At 40.0% G+C, this 16,867-nt stretch overlaps 1 protein-coding gene across 1 annotated transcript in view; it reads right to left on the reverse strand.

Moving 5' to 3' along the window:
* APBB2 (amyloid beta precursor protein binding family B member 2) overlaps positions 1-15,989 on the reverse strand; it is a 164,725-nt gene extending 148,736 nt beyond the window's left edge. Inside the window, exon 1 of the mRNA XM_018068550.2 lies at positions 15,934-15,989. The gene's annotated coding sequence lies outside the window, so the exon portion shown is untranslated. The remainder of the gene's footprint in view (positions 1-15,933) is intronic.
* Between the last annotated feature and the right edge of the window lie 878 nt (positions 15,990-16,867).

The raw sequence follows: 16,867 nt of genomic DNA on the forward strand, positions 1-16,867 counted from the left end.
GGGGGTCAGGCTCTTCTCCCAGGTAACAGGCAAAATGACGAGAGGAAATAGCCTCAAGTTGCGCCGGGTAGATTTATACTGGATATTGGGAAAAATTTCTTCACCTAAAGGGTTGTCAATTATTGGAACAGACTGTCCAGGGACGTGGTAGAATTACTGTCCCTGGAGGCTTTTAAAAGACATGTAGATGTGGTACTTAGGAATATACAGTTTGGTGGTGGACTTGACGGTGCTAAGTCAACAGTTGAACTGGATGATCTTGGAGGTCTTTTTCCACCCTAAACAATTCTATGATAATGGGTACCTTCAGCACACTATATGCAGAAACCAATTAAGAGCTGGAAAATATCTGAGCCATATGTATAGAATTATTGACTAACAATCACAATTTGATCTTAGCAGCTGGGCTTGCATTAGTAGCAGTAAGGCAGCATTCACACGCTGCCTCAAACTAACATAGACTCTGTTGTCTGATACAATCTTCCAACTGTTCCTCAAGTCAAGCAATTTTTACAGATAACTTGTCTTTATTTGGCTGCTTGTTTTTCCCTACACTCATTTTTTCCTCTCTCTGTCTGTATATATCTATACATGTATGTCCCAAGATCTTAATATGTGAAGAACAGGTAGGTATAAAAACACCTTTATATAAAACCAATGACGGAATCCTGAAGCTCTGACCATTTTCATTTGAAATCAAAGTTATCACAATGATTTTTATATGTTTATTTATTTATTACTGTGACAATGCTTCCTTGCTTTCACATTCTGGCTAAAATCAGCTGTGGAAATGAGAGAAGAAAGGGTGTTTTTTAACACCATAAATTTTAAGCCAAAACAGAAGCAGGAAGTTCTGGAATTTCACAGGAAAGCTGGTCAGTTTTTTCTTTTAACATTTGAATAGAGAACAGATACGAATCGCTAAAAATTAAGGTTCATGTGCAGCAAAATCAGAGCAACACATGAATGGTTGCTGTTATCAACACATGGGTGCTGTTATCAAGTTGAACTTTAATCACCATTACATCAAACTCACCACATACACGGCTGTGATGTGACATTTTATTTAATAAAAAGTGATACAGACATAGTTCCTCAGGATAGGGACTATGCAATTTCAGTTAAAATAAGACATTGTGTGTAATTAAAAATTAATACTGAACTATACATTTTTAAAGCTCCTGAAAAGTTTTGACTACAACACAGAAATACTTTGAAAGCTGTATTTCAAAGCTTATGCTTTTCAGTCATGTACCTAGAGATACTTAAGTCATAACGATCAATTTTGGATGGGAGGTAGCGGAAGGCAGCTGGACACCTGAGCTGAGCCCCCTTCTTGCACAGTTCTGAGCACCCAAGAGCATCTGCCAGCTGCCCAGCTGTGCACATCCATCTCACTGCATCTGGGATCCTCTCTCCAAAAGTTTTAACTACTCTAAGTTTTTACACAGTGGAATCAAACACAGAGTTTTATCACTACCTCTTAGCTTTAATTCCAAACAGCGGCTTTTTAAAAGTTAACAAGATATGCATATGTATATAAAATGTGGACTAAAAAATAAAAGAAGCTGGTAAGTTTCTTGGCATAAAGCTAAATAAGGAGGGAAAAGGAACAAGAACGTCTGGAAGATATCCAAGTTTTTAATGCTTCTAAAGCAACTGACAGTTATTGGCCAGAGAAGAAAACACTTCTGATGATTTCAGCCAAAACAATTTTTTTCTTCCTAATTCCTAAATAGCTGTAGTTACCAAGGCAAGACTGTCTTATTCACCTGAACTGCCCCCTTCATACTTTTAACTAGTGCACTACACATAATACTATCAATGTGGATGTATTTTACAAATTAACTCAATGCAAAAAGAACCCGTACTGGACTACTCTGTGAATGCCACCAGTAACTGCCACACACGCCTGAGCTTCTCCAAAGTAACCATGGCCACCCACAACAGGCACACCGGTGTCTGAGAGCAGCTTTATCTCAGTCAGCAGTTCCTGAAGCACTTCAAAAAGGGGAGCAGGTTGTCTCAGTTGGTTAGAGCATGGTGCTAATAACGCCAAGGCTGTCAGTTCAATCCCCACGCCACCCATTCAGTTAAAAGTTGGACTCAATGATCCTTGTGGGTCCCTTCCAACTCAGAATATTCTGTGATTCTGAAATGAAGCGTGCTTTGCATTGCCCACTGAACCAAGGAGGGAAACAAGGACTACCACATGCACCTCCCCAGGCAGCACAGGCTTGCCAAGAAAAGCAGGTGCTGGGCAGGTGGTGGGATGCACAAACCTTGGTTGGGAGACCAACAGTAAGGGTAAGAACAGGAACTCAGTTTGCATAACAACAAAGATGAGTGCAATCCTATCTCCAGTGTCCTTGTCTTTTAAAGTACCTCATAATGCAACCAGTTGAAAGGAAGGCTGCAGTAGGGAGAGATGAAATGCAGGAACATCAGCAGAGGACAATTTCTGATGTAAAGCAAGATCTGACAGGACTATGAGGATTCTGCAGAGAAATAACTGACATGAATGGACAACAAATAAAACACCAATGGATTTCAGTATTAACAAATGTGAACTAAATGCAAGCTTTTACACTACCTATAGAATACCATAGGATTTTTAATTAAACCATTAATTATAAGCTCTAGAAAGGGACTTAAAACAGCTCAACAATAGGTTCAAGATATAGCCATGGTTTAAGAAGCAGAAGAACAGAACCTCAAATTCCATAGCTTTGCATGAACAGAACTGAGATGAAGAATAACGTTAACCCAATTAATGTCTTCTAGAGGACAACAGTGCAGACTCCTCCACAATAACATGCTGTGCTAGTCACCCCAAAAGGTGCTGCTAAACCAGACAAGGTTACCTCTTTCTGAAAGAGGTAACAAGTCTGGCTCTGGGAACTGAAAAACCCTCAAAATAGATTGTTCTCCTGAACAATCCAAATCTGCTGAAATGCACCCAAGTATGATAAGACAGAAAATAATCTGGAAAAGGAAGCCTGGCAGTTTCTGCTTGAATGCACAAAAGGCTGTGTACGTGTATAAATACAAAAACTAATTCCTGCAGGAAGTCATGGAAGTCAAGTATGTAATGTTTTATATGAGTACCAGGATCAGGACAGTTGTTCCATCTATACTAGGATTATTACTAAGATTTGTTCCTCTGGAACCTACAGCACTGACATTGACAAGGTATTGAAATCAGAGGGACAAAGGGCCTGATCCACCCTGACATTTTGCCCAGTTTCAAACAGCATACAGCACACCATCTATCTGGCACAGATGAAGTTCACTCCACAGTAGGTATGCTTCTGGTACCAGACAAAAGGAGCTCTGCAGAGGAGCAGTAGTACCTGCTGAAACTGGACTGGCTTTTAAACTGAAAGAGGGTAGATTTAGACTGGACATAAGCAAAAGATATTTATTATGAGGGTGGTAAGGCACTGAAAGAGGTTGCCCAGAGAAGTTGTGGGTATCCCATCCCTGTAAATGTTCAAAGTCTGGTTGGATGCGACTTCAAGCTACCTGATCTAATGAAAGATAAGATGTCCCTGCCCACAGCAGGAGGGTTCTTGGACCAGATCTTCAAAAGTTCCTTCCAATCCAATCCAAACTATCCTACGATTCCATAATTCTACCTGCCCTATAATCTCATCTCTGTCTTTCCTAGCTACTACCCATACAAAGCCAGTCTGATTGTGAAAACAAGGGAGCACCAAACAGTGTCAAGAGACAAAAAGATACAAAAAGACAGCCATACAGACAACCATAAGGCAGGCCCTGCAAGCTGATCCTCATGCAAGTGGGAAGGATAACTCCACATGTATGGTAAACAAGGGCCACTCAGAGAAAAGGTTAACTTTCACTACCACTCAGGAAGGAAAAATAGCTCTCCTTTGAATGCTCTCTGATCTCAGACCCATCCCTTACACAGTTCTAAAATATTGACTAAAATGACACTTTGGTGCATTTTTCATCTGGAGATCTGTCAGGCTTTTCTGGAAGACATCTATCCCAGTCATGGAGCTTTCCTTTTCCTCTTGTCGCTCCACACGTAATACACACAACAGAACTCTATCCATAAATTGTGCAAAGCTTAAATTGTTTCAGAAACTGCATCCTCGGCATCTGGGAACATCCACATTCCTTAACGATTTTCTTAGTATTGCATGTGCTGCTAAAGACTTTTCCAACTCATTCACCTCAAGAAGCATATATTTAGAGTCATGTGTAGGCAAAGATATATTTTCTCAGAGAAAAAATGTCATAGCTTGAAGCTTAGATAAATCAACAGTCCTAAGATTAAAGCATCTTGCTACCCTCAAAACAAGCCCACAATTTCTTTCCAGCTAAAGAAAAATAAGTTTTATGTCTTTTTCTGCCATTCTGTAAACCAAGAAACTGTGATCAATTTTTTCGTGTGTTCAGAGTTAAGTGGTCCTTGGAGACCATCAAGATTTGTCACATCATCATCCTTTCTATTCTAGGAAAGCAACCTGTATCGTTGTCCAAGTCACTGCTTTTCCAGGATGTTAGCTCTCCAGTGGGTAACCTCTTCCAGCTCATCCAAATCCCATCTTCTCCACAGGGTCTTCTGCTTTTAAAAGTCTCTTTGGTACAAAACATAGTCCCAGGAAAAGTAATCCATTTTAGTCTGTACAAGCCCATTCACTTTCTCTCCCTACTGAAGGTACAGACATCATATCCACTCAAATGGAAGATGAGGACCAGGTTCTCTCACTCTCCCGGTATCAATATCATGAGACTAAATCCTCATATGTGATGAAAGCCTCTCCATACTTGGGCTCAACAGTTATTGTCCAGCTATTCACCACGCTGTGTTTTGATAAATCCCCGCGAGGGATGGAATAACAGGAATTATCAATAATTACTTCAGCAAGGGAGCTACAGGAGTGCCATGCCAATGATGGAGCTGCATACACACAATCACTGTAAAATACTTACAGACAGGTAGCTTGTAATTTCTTTCCTTTCCTGTTACCCCCACAGACCAGTGAACTACCAACACTAAACAAGCTGGTAGACATGACTGCTGCCATCAGTGAAGATGCAACTATAAGTCCTCCACTGCTTCCCCTACAAACTCATCAACTCCAGCCATTTCAGCATTTGCTGCTCCGCTCTATGTTCACTTTTGGGTTGTGATAGATTTTACTCTCTGGGAGACAAACCACTTCAGCTAAGAGCTTGCAGAAAAAGATGGCTTGTCCAGATCTATGAATTTTACAGGTATAAGGTGACCATCTTATAGATCAAAGTAAAATAAATACTTAAAGGGAACAGTGCATGTATAAAGAGTTCCCAACAACAGCTATCTGTACTCAAACATACAGTGGAGGTGCTCCTCACGTAAGTCTATGATTAGTGGTCTCCTGATGAAAACAATTAACCCTTTCAATTCAATTTCAATTCTTCCAGAACAGTCAAAGGCCTTTCAGTATTTTCAGGATGTTGTTCAGGTGTCTGGACTTTTACACAGCCTGATACAAAGAACAAACACTTGCAAAAGAAAGCTAAGGAAGTGTGATGCAAGTCTGAGCACAAAATCTATGCTTCAGGTATAATGAAAGAATGTTTCTGCAAGAAGAAGAGTGATGCAAACCTGAGCGGGACACCAATGCGAAAACACATACCTGACTTCTGTGGCAAATTGTACATCACTGCATACAACATTTCACTGTGGACAGCACACCAGAAGGAGGGAAGGTGGAAAGAAAAAAAAAGGGGAAGAAAAATGGGGGGGAAAAAGCACTTAAAATGAGAACATTTTACCTGCCTGAAATCCCTGCACTCCCTGCAATCCCTGAAATCGCTGCAAGGACCCGAGGTGCTCATGGACCCCAGGCCAAATATACTCCGCTGAGGTGCCTTGTTAGACCTCTCCAGAAATAGTCTGCTCTTTCCATTATACTGGGATGAAAGTCCCCCTTACATAGCAACTCTGCACGTAAAGTCGAGGGAACTGGAACCACTCTTGCACAAAGATGCTCAGAGCTCAACCTCGCAGAGGAAATCCCCAGCCATGAGGTCGCTTCTTCTGCACATGCTAAGGGCCATGCTGTGCAGACACAAGCCATGTCCTTTCAGACACAAGCCATGTTGTGCAGGCAGAGCTTCATCAGAAAAGGTTAAGAGGCAGAGATTGTGTTTCGTGTTGGTATAAAATGTGTATTGACCCAGAAGTTAAAACCAGATTATTTTTCACAACTATTCTTTCCAGTACACTTTGCTCAATGGAAAGAAAACTAAAATCTAGAGGAGCTGTTGTATTTATTAATCTCTGCAGACTCACTGCAATCATAATTGGGCAGGCTAACTGTTCAGAAGATTACGCCAGTGATTCAATTGCACTGAAATACAAATAAAGATATCTGCATAAAGAGGGCTGCAAAGTACTAAAAATAAAGACCTAATTAAGTTACACATTTGTGCATCATTGCCCTTTTTATTAGAGTTTGGAAATTGAAGGCAAGATACTATTATATATCATGTACTATTATTCACATAAGTGCCTAAATTACAGAGTTTTGGGAGATACTAGTTATGTGCTTATTAAAAAGTCATTTAATTCATCATATAATACACAGGCTTCTTTCAAGACTGAAATGGGAAACATGAAAGCAACATCTGAATAGCAAGCCTCAATCAGAAATTACTTCTGCTGCCATAACAACAGATATTCCCTCCAGATTTTCGTTTTTCCTCTCACATTGAACACAGCAGGGGCTGGAGGAGAGTTTCTGAACCCTAATTCACGTTCTTCACATTTACCTTTAAAAAAAAAAAAGAAGTGTGCTGAGTACAAACTGTGACAGGAGTTCACAACTCCTCATAAAGCTGTGTAAAAGTATTGATACCATGTAAGTACAAAGTTAAAGGACCTAAATAAATCAGGTGAAGAAATTTCCCCACAGGCTATGGAAAGTAAAGCCTTAAAGATATCTGCATCTCAAATCTATGACTCTGTAACAAAGACAGATGCATATCTATTTTATTATCAACTGCACAACATTACTCTAGCCACATCTCTCCACTTTTTCCCCCAAAACACATTAGCACAGTTAAAAAATATTTAATATATGCAGGAATCCTTACATAAACTAGACGTTAGCACCTCCTAAATTCCCCAGCACTGCTAACGTAGACAGATCCCTCCATAATTAAGCACAATGTGGTTATGCACGAACTGAAGGCATGAACCTTCACAGCAGATACACAACACTCATAACTCCTTTGTTCTGATATACTGCAACACAAACCATCTTACTGGTCATTAAATACAATTTTTCCATATAATTTTAAATTGTTCCAAAATAAAGTGTTTTTCTAAATGTAATGCTTTCTTCTAACAACACTAAAAACAGCGCTTGAGTTAGACAGTTTAATATGACCGAGGGGTCTTAATAGAGAATGAAGAGAATTTAACAGCAGCCTTTAATTATTTGCTTGGTGTAAGGGGGAAATCAGAACTTATCAGCCACACAGAACTTTCAACTTGGGGGAAAAATTTGTACAGCAGGAAAGTGTTTGTTAATCTTTCTCTATATCTCTGGTCACACAGGGACACGAACAATGCTACTACAGGTTATCCACTGGGGAGGTAGGTGGTCTGCCCTAATTGCACTTAAAAGGTAGGTCTGGACAGAAAATCCTCAAATAACACTGCAAGTTTACAACTGCCTTGTCAGGGAGCAAAACACAAAAAGGGAGAATGAGGAGAGATGTTTATGGCCCAACCCACCAGGGCAAAGTGAAATACCAAACAGCACATGTGCTTACAGATCCTCTGCTCTGTGCCACAGCTTCCTTGACTACTCTCATTTCATCATGTACAAAACCCATTAGGAATTGTCTGTTGCTGTGCTCCTGCCTTCAACACAAAGCCATGCATTTTCTGAACGTTGCTCCATATCAAATCCACCACAGTCAGTTAAGCGATTGGTGATCACTTTTGAGTCCAAACACAGCTACCCTACTTCACAATACATGCAGCCTGTTTTAGGAAGGAAAAAAAAAGGCAAAGTCAAAAAATCTTTAACTTTGGTCAATTTTACTTTGTCTTTTCCAGCTGCTCTATAACAAGAATTACACTTCATAGCAAGAATTAAGAGAATGTTTTCAACTAAAGAATATCTCGATTTCAATATTTCACCAGTCTAATTCAAAGTCCAGTTCCCCCTCATTGGATAAATAGTTTCTCTTGGGTTTTGGATATATATCATTTTTTAAAAAGTACCAGCTGAACCACTAGGGCTAAAAGAATATCTCTGAAAAACAATATCCTGAAACTACAAAGGTCACACTGTTCTCCAAGGAAAGAGCATCAAAAACACGCTCCAACTTAGACACTGTCAGCCCAAAGCCAAACCAATTCAGAGCCAGATACTGCAAGCAAAAGAGAAGCTGTCTCTGGCTTGTGCTCTTCAGGATGCAAATGACCCAATGTCAGGACACTGTAGTATTTGGGGAGGGAGAAGGCATTAATTCGAATGAACAAAGTGACATGCTTTTCAAACATGGTTCAGGACCCACTTATGTCAGAGGGAAGTACTTCAGCCCATCTATTCCATTAGCACCAGTAGGCCAAAACCAAAGTTCTGCAGATGTTAAAGTATTGCCTAAAATACAAAAGCAGAGCAAAAGGAATCAGATATTGCTAAGGAAAATGGACAAAATATTTTCCTGGCAGGCAAAAATGTTTTCCCAGAACCTCAAAATCCCTATCGTAACTTATAACCATACCATTCAGATCCAAAGGTTTTTTAAGAATGTTGGAAACAACATCTTCAGAATTAAACATGCACAATGCCATATTTAAGCCTTGACCATGGGTGACCCAAAGTTAGCACGTCTCCTCACAGTCCATCTTATCTTACGCACCCCAATGCCAACAGGTTACTTAGAATTAACATATCATACATCAGAAACAAGGGTGGCAAATGCCTGCCATTAGAGAGGAAAAACTTATTTTCTACACTGTTCTTTGAGTCTTACACAGGACAGAGCTTACCACCTGAATACAAGGTTCACCAATGACTCTCTACGTAATATCTCAAATTGCTACCATGAAGATTTTAAAAACAGTAGAGTATTTAGGGAGACCAACCCTCATCCTTGTGCGAAGTTCTTCCTTGTCAGCCTTACAGAGACACCTTGATTTGCTCTGCAGGTCTGCAAAGAACAAGAACAGACACATTTTCATAGGATGGAGACAGAATAGGCAGCCCCTAACTTAAATATCACAGAGTAGGGAAGGTTGGCAGAAGGAAACTTCTAACACTGCTCCTAGGACTGCTTGTCCTTCTCCAGCGCTATGTTCAAAGACATAATCACTTACACCCAGTAGGGCTACGCTGACATTTAAAAAAAAAAAAATCAGGGAGGGGAGATTCTGTTTGGTACTTTTAAGACAGACAACTCTAAAATACAAACTAAGCCCCAAACCTGGGGGGGTTTCAGGCTACACACAACCTACCTATGAACTTTACAAATTCAGATAATGATAGTATTTAATAAATAGAAACATAGTATGTAACCTTCTGTATTTAATGTACGGTTATTATAATTACATATGCAGTCAAGTCCTTGCCAAAGTCTTTGCAGCAAGCAAAACCAAAACCCTGCAGCAACTTTTGGAATTCACCTTCTGGTAAGATCCAAGCAGCCAAATAGGAAACTGAAACCACAGCTTGGGAAACTGTATAGCCACAAGCAGTCAAAAGCCCAGGAACTATATAGCACTTTTCCTTTTTCCCAGACTGAGCAAGCCAGTCCAGTAATCCTTTGTGCCACTTCCAAAGACAGTTAGCAAATTCATGCTTTAATTAGCTTCTCCAGAGCTATGAGCACAAGGAAGAGTACTGTACAACTTCAGAAATAAAAAGTGTGATAAAAAAAGGCAAACTGATGCAGAGCTGGAAAAGAGACAGGGAAAGACCAGATAAAGCAAGAGACATGAAATCCCAAAGCATGTCCTCCCAAAATGCTGGGTATTATGCGGGGTGAAGCCAATGCTCATGCTCAAAACAAAGAGCCTTCTCATACCGAAGAGGATTTAAAATTATCTTTCTCATTTCTCATTATCAAAACGATTCATTTCATCCCAGACAAGACCTCTACAGTACACGGTATAATGGCTTGATATACCTACATGTCTGCAACATCTCGTTTAATACCAGCAAGATTAATGCATCTTTTGAGCATTTTAACTTCCGTTTGACAAATTTTTTGTGGCAATATCCCATCCCTAGTCTTTCCCCCCCTAAGGGGTCTCCTTAGCTCTTCTATTATTTCCCCTCTAGCACAATCCTTAACTGCTTTGTAACTCTAACAACTGTCATAATAAATGTTTTACTAAAGACCAGATAAAATAAAAATATGTCTCTTAACTCATATTTTAAGGTAGGGAAAAGAAAAGAAAAGAAAGAGTAATTTACTCTGGCATAGTCTACCAACAGATTAATTTATGCTGCATTTTGTTCCATTTTCCATTCAAGGTTTAGCTGTTTTTTTCCTTTAATATCTGTTTTAAAACTTAACATATCAAAAGACTGACAGTTTCTTCTGTAAACACACACTGTGCTTCAAACACATCAGGGCTGTTACCATTTAGAAAAATAAATAACTTGTACACATATTTATATTCTATTAGAACTAAATGAAGAAATATGCAAAGAATGAAAACACAATACTTCACTGCTTAGAGCAGAAGTTCAAAAAAAGCCCAACAAAACAACACCTACAAACCCCTGAAGTTCTCTTTCAGGGAGCCTACAGAAAGGAGGAGAGAGACTTTTTACAAGAGCATGTAGTAGCAAGAAAAGGGGAAATGGCTTCAAACCAAAAGTGAGTAGGTTTAGAGCAGATACTATGAAGAAATTCTTTACTGTGAGGGTGGTGAGGCCCTGGCACAGGTTACCCAGAGAAGCTGTGGATGCCCCTTCCCTGGAAGTGTTCAAGGCCAGATTGGATGGGGCTCTGAGCAACCTGGTCTAGTGAAAGGTGTCCCCGTCCATGACAGGGAATTGGAACAAGATGATCTTTAAGGTTCCTTCCAACCCAAGCTTCTGTTTCACTTACTCCAAGAAGTAGGAGTCTGCTGAGAAAGAGAAATTCAAAGTTTGTGTTTTCCTCTCAGTAGGAAAAATCACCTCAAGAAAACCCACATTTTCCTTAACAAAATATACCTATTAATTTCTGTTCTTCATACAGTACCTAATATAGAGCAATGCCATTACTATCTCTGTAACCACCAGTACCCACCAACACTGGGAATTAGTCAAGCAACTAATTGCAGGCAAGCACAATTGTGCCACAGGTCTTGAGAGGAGGTGTTAAGTCACTCCATGCTGGAGAAGGGACACATGAGACCTTCCAGCTCAGCTGGCGGCACACAGCGCTCTTCCTCAGCAATCCTACACTGCTGTACCAAGATAACAAGTATATGTTTGAACAAAGGGGTCGCTGACATGAAATTAAGCCACCAAATTTCAACCAATTTTAATATCTGAGAGCATGAGAATGAATTTGTCAGAGTAAAGTTCTACTGGTTACATATTCCAAAATTAATTGGAGCAGCAATTAATGCTCTGTATGCTGAAGAATTATATATACATGCCAGTCTTAACAGCAGTCACTCAAATATTCATAGAAAAAAATCCCAAGTACTATTCTCACTACACCTTCCTGGATGCACAGGCAGTGTGTAACATCCCTTTCGTAGCACTCAGCAGCACACACAGCACTCAGCAGCACACACATAACTAAAACATCAGAGTTCCCTACTAATAATAATATGGTCCCACATCTGATGGCTGGCTGCAGCCTAACAAAACAGAAAAGCAATTCATGATTTACACAAAACCAAGATGGAGATTAAAAGTAAGATTTGTTTCCTCTAGAGAAAGACAGAAGGACCTAAATGATTACGATTACCAATGACCATTCAGGCAAACAGATCACCTGTGATAAAAGCAACCAGGAAGTGTCTGGCATACCATCATTACTCCTAGCTCTTATTTTTATCCTACAAAAAAAATTTAAAAAAGAATTAACTAGTGGCTTTTGTATCACCGGTGGCCCTACTCAGAAAATTAAAATGGTAATTATTCTTCCTTTTAAAAAACATTCTTTTCTTTCTTGTAATACCTTTTTCTGCCCTTAGAATATGGGCCAACAGTTGATTATCATCTCACAAGAGTAAAGTTCAAAACATGCCGCTTGTCTGAGTGGTGGCATCAACAGGCCTCCTCTGGCAACACAATCATTGCTAACATGCAACTTGCATCTGAAGTTTGCAGTTCAAAAAATTAATACAGTTTAAGAAACTCATGTATCACAATCAGTATTTTGGGGAGACATTCCCTGTCATGTTGCCTCTTTTTTGTACATGTCATGCAAGGCTTCCTCAGAAATAAAGCCAGCCTTGTTCTCACCTGAGGGAGGACACCTCCTCACCAGCAAGTGGCATGACTTCATCTGGGAGGTAGAGGAATCAGCCTAAAATCATTCATCAGCTGCCCTGTGATAGTATGAGGTACCTCAAGAGAAGAGAGAGCAGTGGACACGAGGCAGACATCTGGGCAGCTCTCACTTAGCTGTATTCCTAAACCCATTTCTGTATTTCTCCAGTTCTACATATTGCTTGGTCCCCATAAGTTTTTATTATTGTAGATCCCACCTCTCCAAGCAACCTAACCTGCTACAATACACTGTGGAAGCAATGAAGCTTTCTTCAGGGATAGCATGAGGACAGTGAAAACCCCACCAGTGTGACAGGCCCTAAACACAGCATCTACCTACACAATTTCATTCATAATGCAAGAAAAGAGACAAGACTTGCTGTTCTCCCTTCTCCCCTTCCACAGTGTCCCGTGATTCATTTCTGAAGACAAAAGTTCTCATTTCTAATATACATGAAATGTTTGTGCTTGTCTGACTCGATGTGGAAAGGAAAGCATAAAAAGAGTAACTGGGTCAAGGGAGCAATTATCAAGTTATATTAACATGGAGAAATCCATGTGACACCAGGAAAACCAGAAGATCTAAAAATTCCTGTTGGTATGCCATTTCTTAACTTTGTACTTAAAGCATCTAATTAAAAGCTGCCAACCTCATTCTAACATTATAAATACTTTGCTTTTATTTTTGAAGATAAAGGTTTTACAAAAAAGGTGTTTTTAAACACAGAAATTCTTATACCATGGAAAAGCAATGAGCAAAGGAAGGAAATGAGCATGTAAAAGCCTCCTAAGACTACTCCACTTCAGAAGCAATAAGCAAATTTTCTGATCTTGATTCTGACAATGAGCTGCCATTCTACAGTGAGCTCAATTTCTGAAGCCATCTCTGGTGCCTCTTAAGATAACAGCACTAGAGTTAGACTTCCCAATAGACCTGCCTTTTTTTTTTTTTAAATACCTGCTCCCAACAGAGCAGGTATTTAAACCAGTATAAACCCCACACTGTTATTTTACTATGGTGCTTTGCCTCTTTCAGACACTTAGTAAAACCAGTCTGCTCCAGCTGCATTATTCTCACCTTGTCAAATTGTGAGGTTCTCTGCAATTGAAAATCCTTTAATGGAACTGTTTTGCTTCAAGTTGAAGCACTTTTTTAAGTTTAAAATATTGTGTTGCTTTCTAGTTATGGCTAACAGCTATGAAAACATCCATTTCAAAAGTAAGAAATAATTTCACTATTTTCCATATGGTGTGCAGATACAATCTGAGGTAAGAAAATATTAGCCTCCACAAGAGCCAACCATTCATGTGTACATTGCTGTTTCAAAGAAAAGTTTCTTTCACCCACAGCTTTTGAGAGAGGCAGAAACAGGGTTTATCAATGAGCTTGTCACATTCAACTTACAAACCCTTGGAAAACACTAGTTTTTAATAATTCATTTTTACCAACCACCTGTGGCCACTTGACAAGCTTTGCACAGGGTCTCTCATGGCCTTTTTAAACTCTCTGTTATGCCATGAAAGCATTTGAATCAGCTTCTGAATTAGAGATAATAAAAGCTATAGACACTATTGCATTAGGAATAGCCAAGAAAATGCAAAGAACGTAGCTTATGTATAAAATTCCTAGACACAAACTTCAGTTTCTGCAAAACAAAACAAAACACATTTATTCTCCAATTTGAGTATTTAGAATCTTTCAGGCAAAACCCTTGCCTGTGCTTAAAACAGACAAGGGAAGGAAAGAAAGAAACCTAGAAAACACTTTTAAATGGGTTTATATTGTACTTAGTTCAGACTATGGCTCCCCACTGCTCCATTGAGGAGTTTTATATGGAGGTTAGTGCCTAACTCCATGCAAGTGATTTAGGCTTATTTTACTGCTGCATTTTGTAGCTGATTTCATCATCTAGCTCCTCTGAGTAATTAAAATTCCTCTTCATATATTTATGTACTAGTTCCTGCCTCCATCTGAACCCTCTGGCAGGTGCCTTTCCTGAGCCAGCCCTTAGGAGCATCAATATCTTTATTATGGAATTGCAGAGTATACACATCACTCTCCTTAGAACATCTCCTCTGTTAGTTTTAAAAATCTATGCAAATTCAGCTTAATTCTCTACCATGATGGACATGCTACAGGATTGAAGACCTCCTTTCAAGATCACCTTCTGCAAGGAGGATTCACATCCTGCCATAACAGCACATTGCATTTACCCATGCCAAAAACATTTGCTTGCAATCTCAGCTCAAAGTGCAACCCCAGAATGCAGAAAGCCCAGTTCCATGCTTGAGCACTGGTTGCTTGAGGAAGTTCTCAAGTATTGGCACTCAGCAGCAGGGCAAACTCAGGATGTACTAATACCATGTGCCAGGCAAGAATGCCCTATGAGAGCCTGAGGCCACTGTGCAAAAAGTATCCACCCCGTTACTTTGGGAGAACTAATGACACCAGTTCAAACATCAACAACCTGTGAATTTTCCATCCCTATACCACAGCAAAAATAGTAAAGGCAGCAGAAGCTAAAGCCTAACACTAGTTAGGTTTGCAGTTGGATCAGCATCTCCTGAATCAGCCCCACAATGTCCAGTTTTGGGTTTACAGCTGGAATGTTGTGTGGGCTAGCAGTCTTATTTTAAACTCTTGCATATGTGTTACTTAACCCACAGATTTAAAACATCCTCGGGACTTACAGAGATGAACCTTAACAGCTTCCTGGGAGTAATAGGATTTATTGGGCCAAAAATTAAGGGGTTACAAGCTCAAACTTCTGATTTATAGCAGAAGCGCAAATTTCTTAATTTAAGTCCCACTGCAAGCTGGGATACTGTCAACCAGATCAAGTGCTATTTTTTCCAGCTCTATATTTACACTTCAAGGATTATGTAGAAGCACAAAGAAAAAGCAAAGAAACCAGCTAAATGCCTCAATGTGAACCTTTTGGGGAAGGTTCAGAGAAGTATGGATTATACGTCTTCAAACAGGTCGCCAAAGCAGTATAAATCTAGACATCCATCAGAACTCAAAGAAGGAGGATCCAAGCTTTAAATTTAGGAAAACAATCGTTTTACCTTGCATATGCACAAGAACTTGAGAAAGCATTGCGAGGAAGGCAGGTTTCTCTTCTGCTGTGGAAAGAGGCGCAGCTGAAGAATTTCAGCCTCACCCATGCAAAATTAGATATTTATTTTGGATAAATCCCACAAAATGTTTTCCATCCAGCTAGCACTCCTACCTGCTGGCTTAGCAGCAGCAGACCAAGGCACTGTGCTGCAGGATGGCAGGCAGCCAGCCGCCAACTCCTGTTTCTCTCCAGAGACTGGCAGGGTAGACTGCTCAGTAAAGCCTCTGGATTACTGCAAAGCAAGGACAGAGGCAGCTCTCATCTGCTGTGTTTCTGGGGCTACAAGGGTAGCCACTGCTACCAGAGAGACACTTTCATACAATTCTTACCAGCAAGGTCTGTCACAAATTTAGGGATGCACCTCACCATATCCTGCCTGTCAGCTGTTCTCATCACTGCAACACGTGCACACAAGTTGGAAAGCAGGGAGAAGAATGAGCATCACCTCCTGACTTGCTGGTAGGACCAGGCAGGCACTGAGGGACTCCCCTTTTTTCTGCCTAAAAATGAGTAAGTAAAACCACATCACATCACTGTATCTGTTGCTACATACTGGCTGTCCAAAACCAGAGAGTGGAGACTGTATTTCAGAACCAGCATGCAGTAGTGCTGGCTGATTTCTAGCCCAAAGCAAGATAGGGAACAACAGAAACATGACTCCCACCTGAGGTAAAAACCTTTAACAGTGTTCTGAGGGTCCCATCACTTCAGGACATCCTTGGCATTAAGCCTCATTGACATCCCTCAGAGCCTCCCAATCACCTCTCTTGATCCCCCTTCCCCACACAGACCTATCACTGAGAATATCTGAATTTTCTGTGGTCTGCCTTTAGAGTTACACCTCAGTACAAGGGCATCAAAGTATTGACATGCTGTTAGGCTACAAAGACAAATTTCCCAGGGAACCCTTAAGCAATTTCCCTGGCAAACAGCACCATCTTTATCACATAAGGACATATCTATAATGGTTTTCAAAAAAGAATTACTGGTCCCTAAACACTCATATGCCTCTACCAGAGAGCTTCCTACACTTTGACATATATAAGACCATTGTGTTTACCCACGTTTAAATCCATACTTGCAAAGGGAAATATACAGGATATTTTATGGAAAAAGTTTATACAGGCCAATGCTAATGTAACAGCATGCAAAGATTATAAAAATAAGGTTAAAACACACTCATATAGTGAAGCATGGTTTGCTAGCAGCTCTTGCACACTCTTAAATAATAGCACATTTAAAGCAACACTGCTTTGTGTTATT

The sequence above is a fragment of the Manacus vitellinus genome, unplaced genomic scaffold (genome assembly GCF_001715985.3).
Source record: "Manacus vitellinus isolate BGI_N305 unplaced genomic scaffold, ASM171598v3 scaffold_0_pilon, whole genome shotgun sequence".
NCBI classification, from domain to species: domain Eukaryota; kingdom Metazoa; phylum Chordata; class Aves; order Passeriformes; family Pipridae; genus Manacus; species Manacus vitellinus.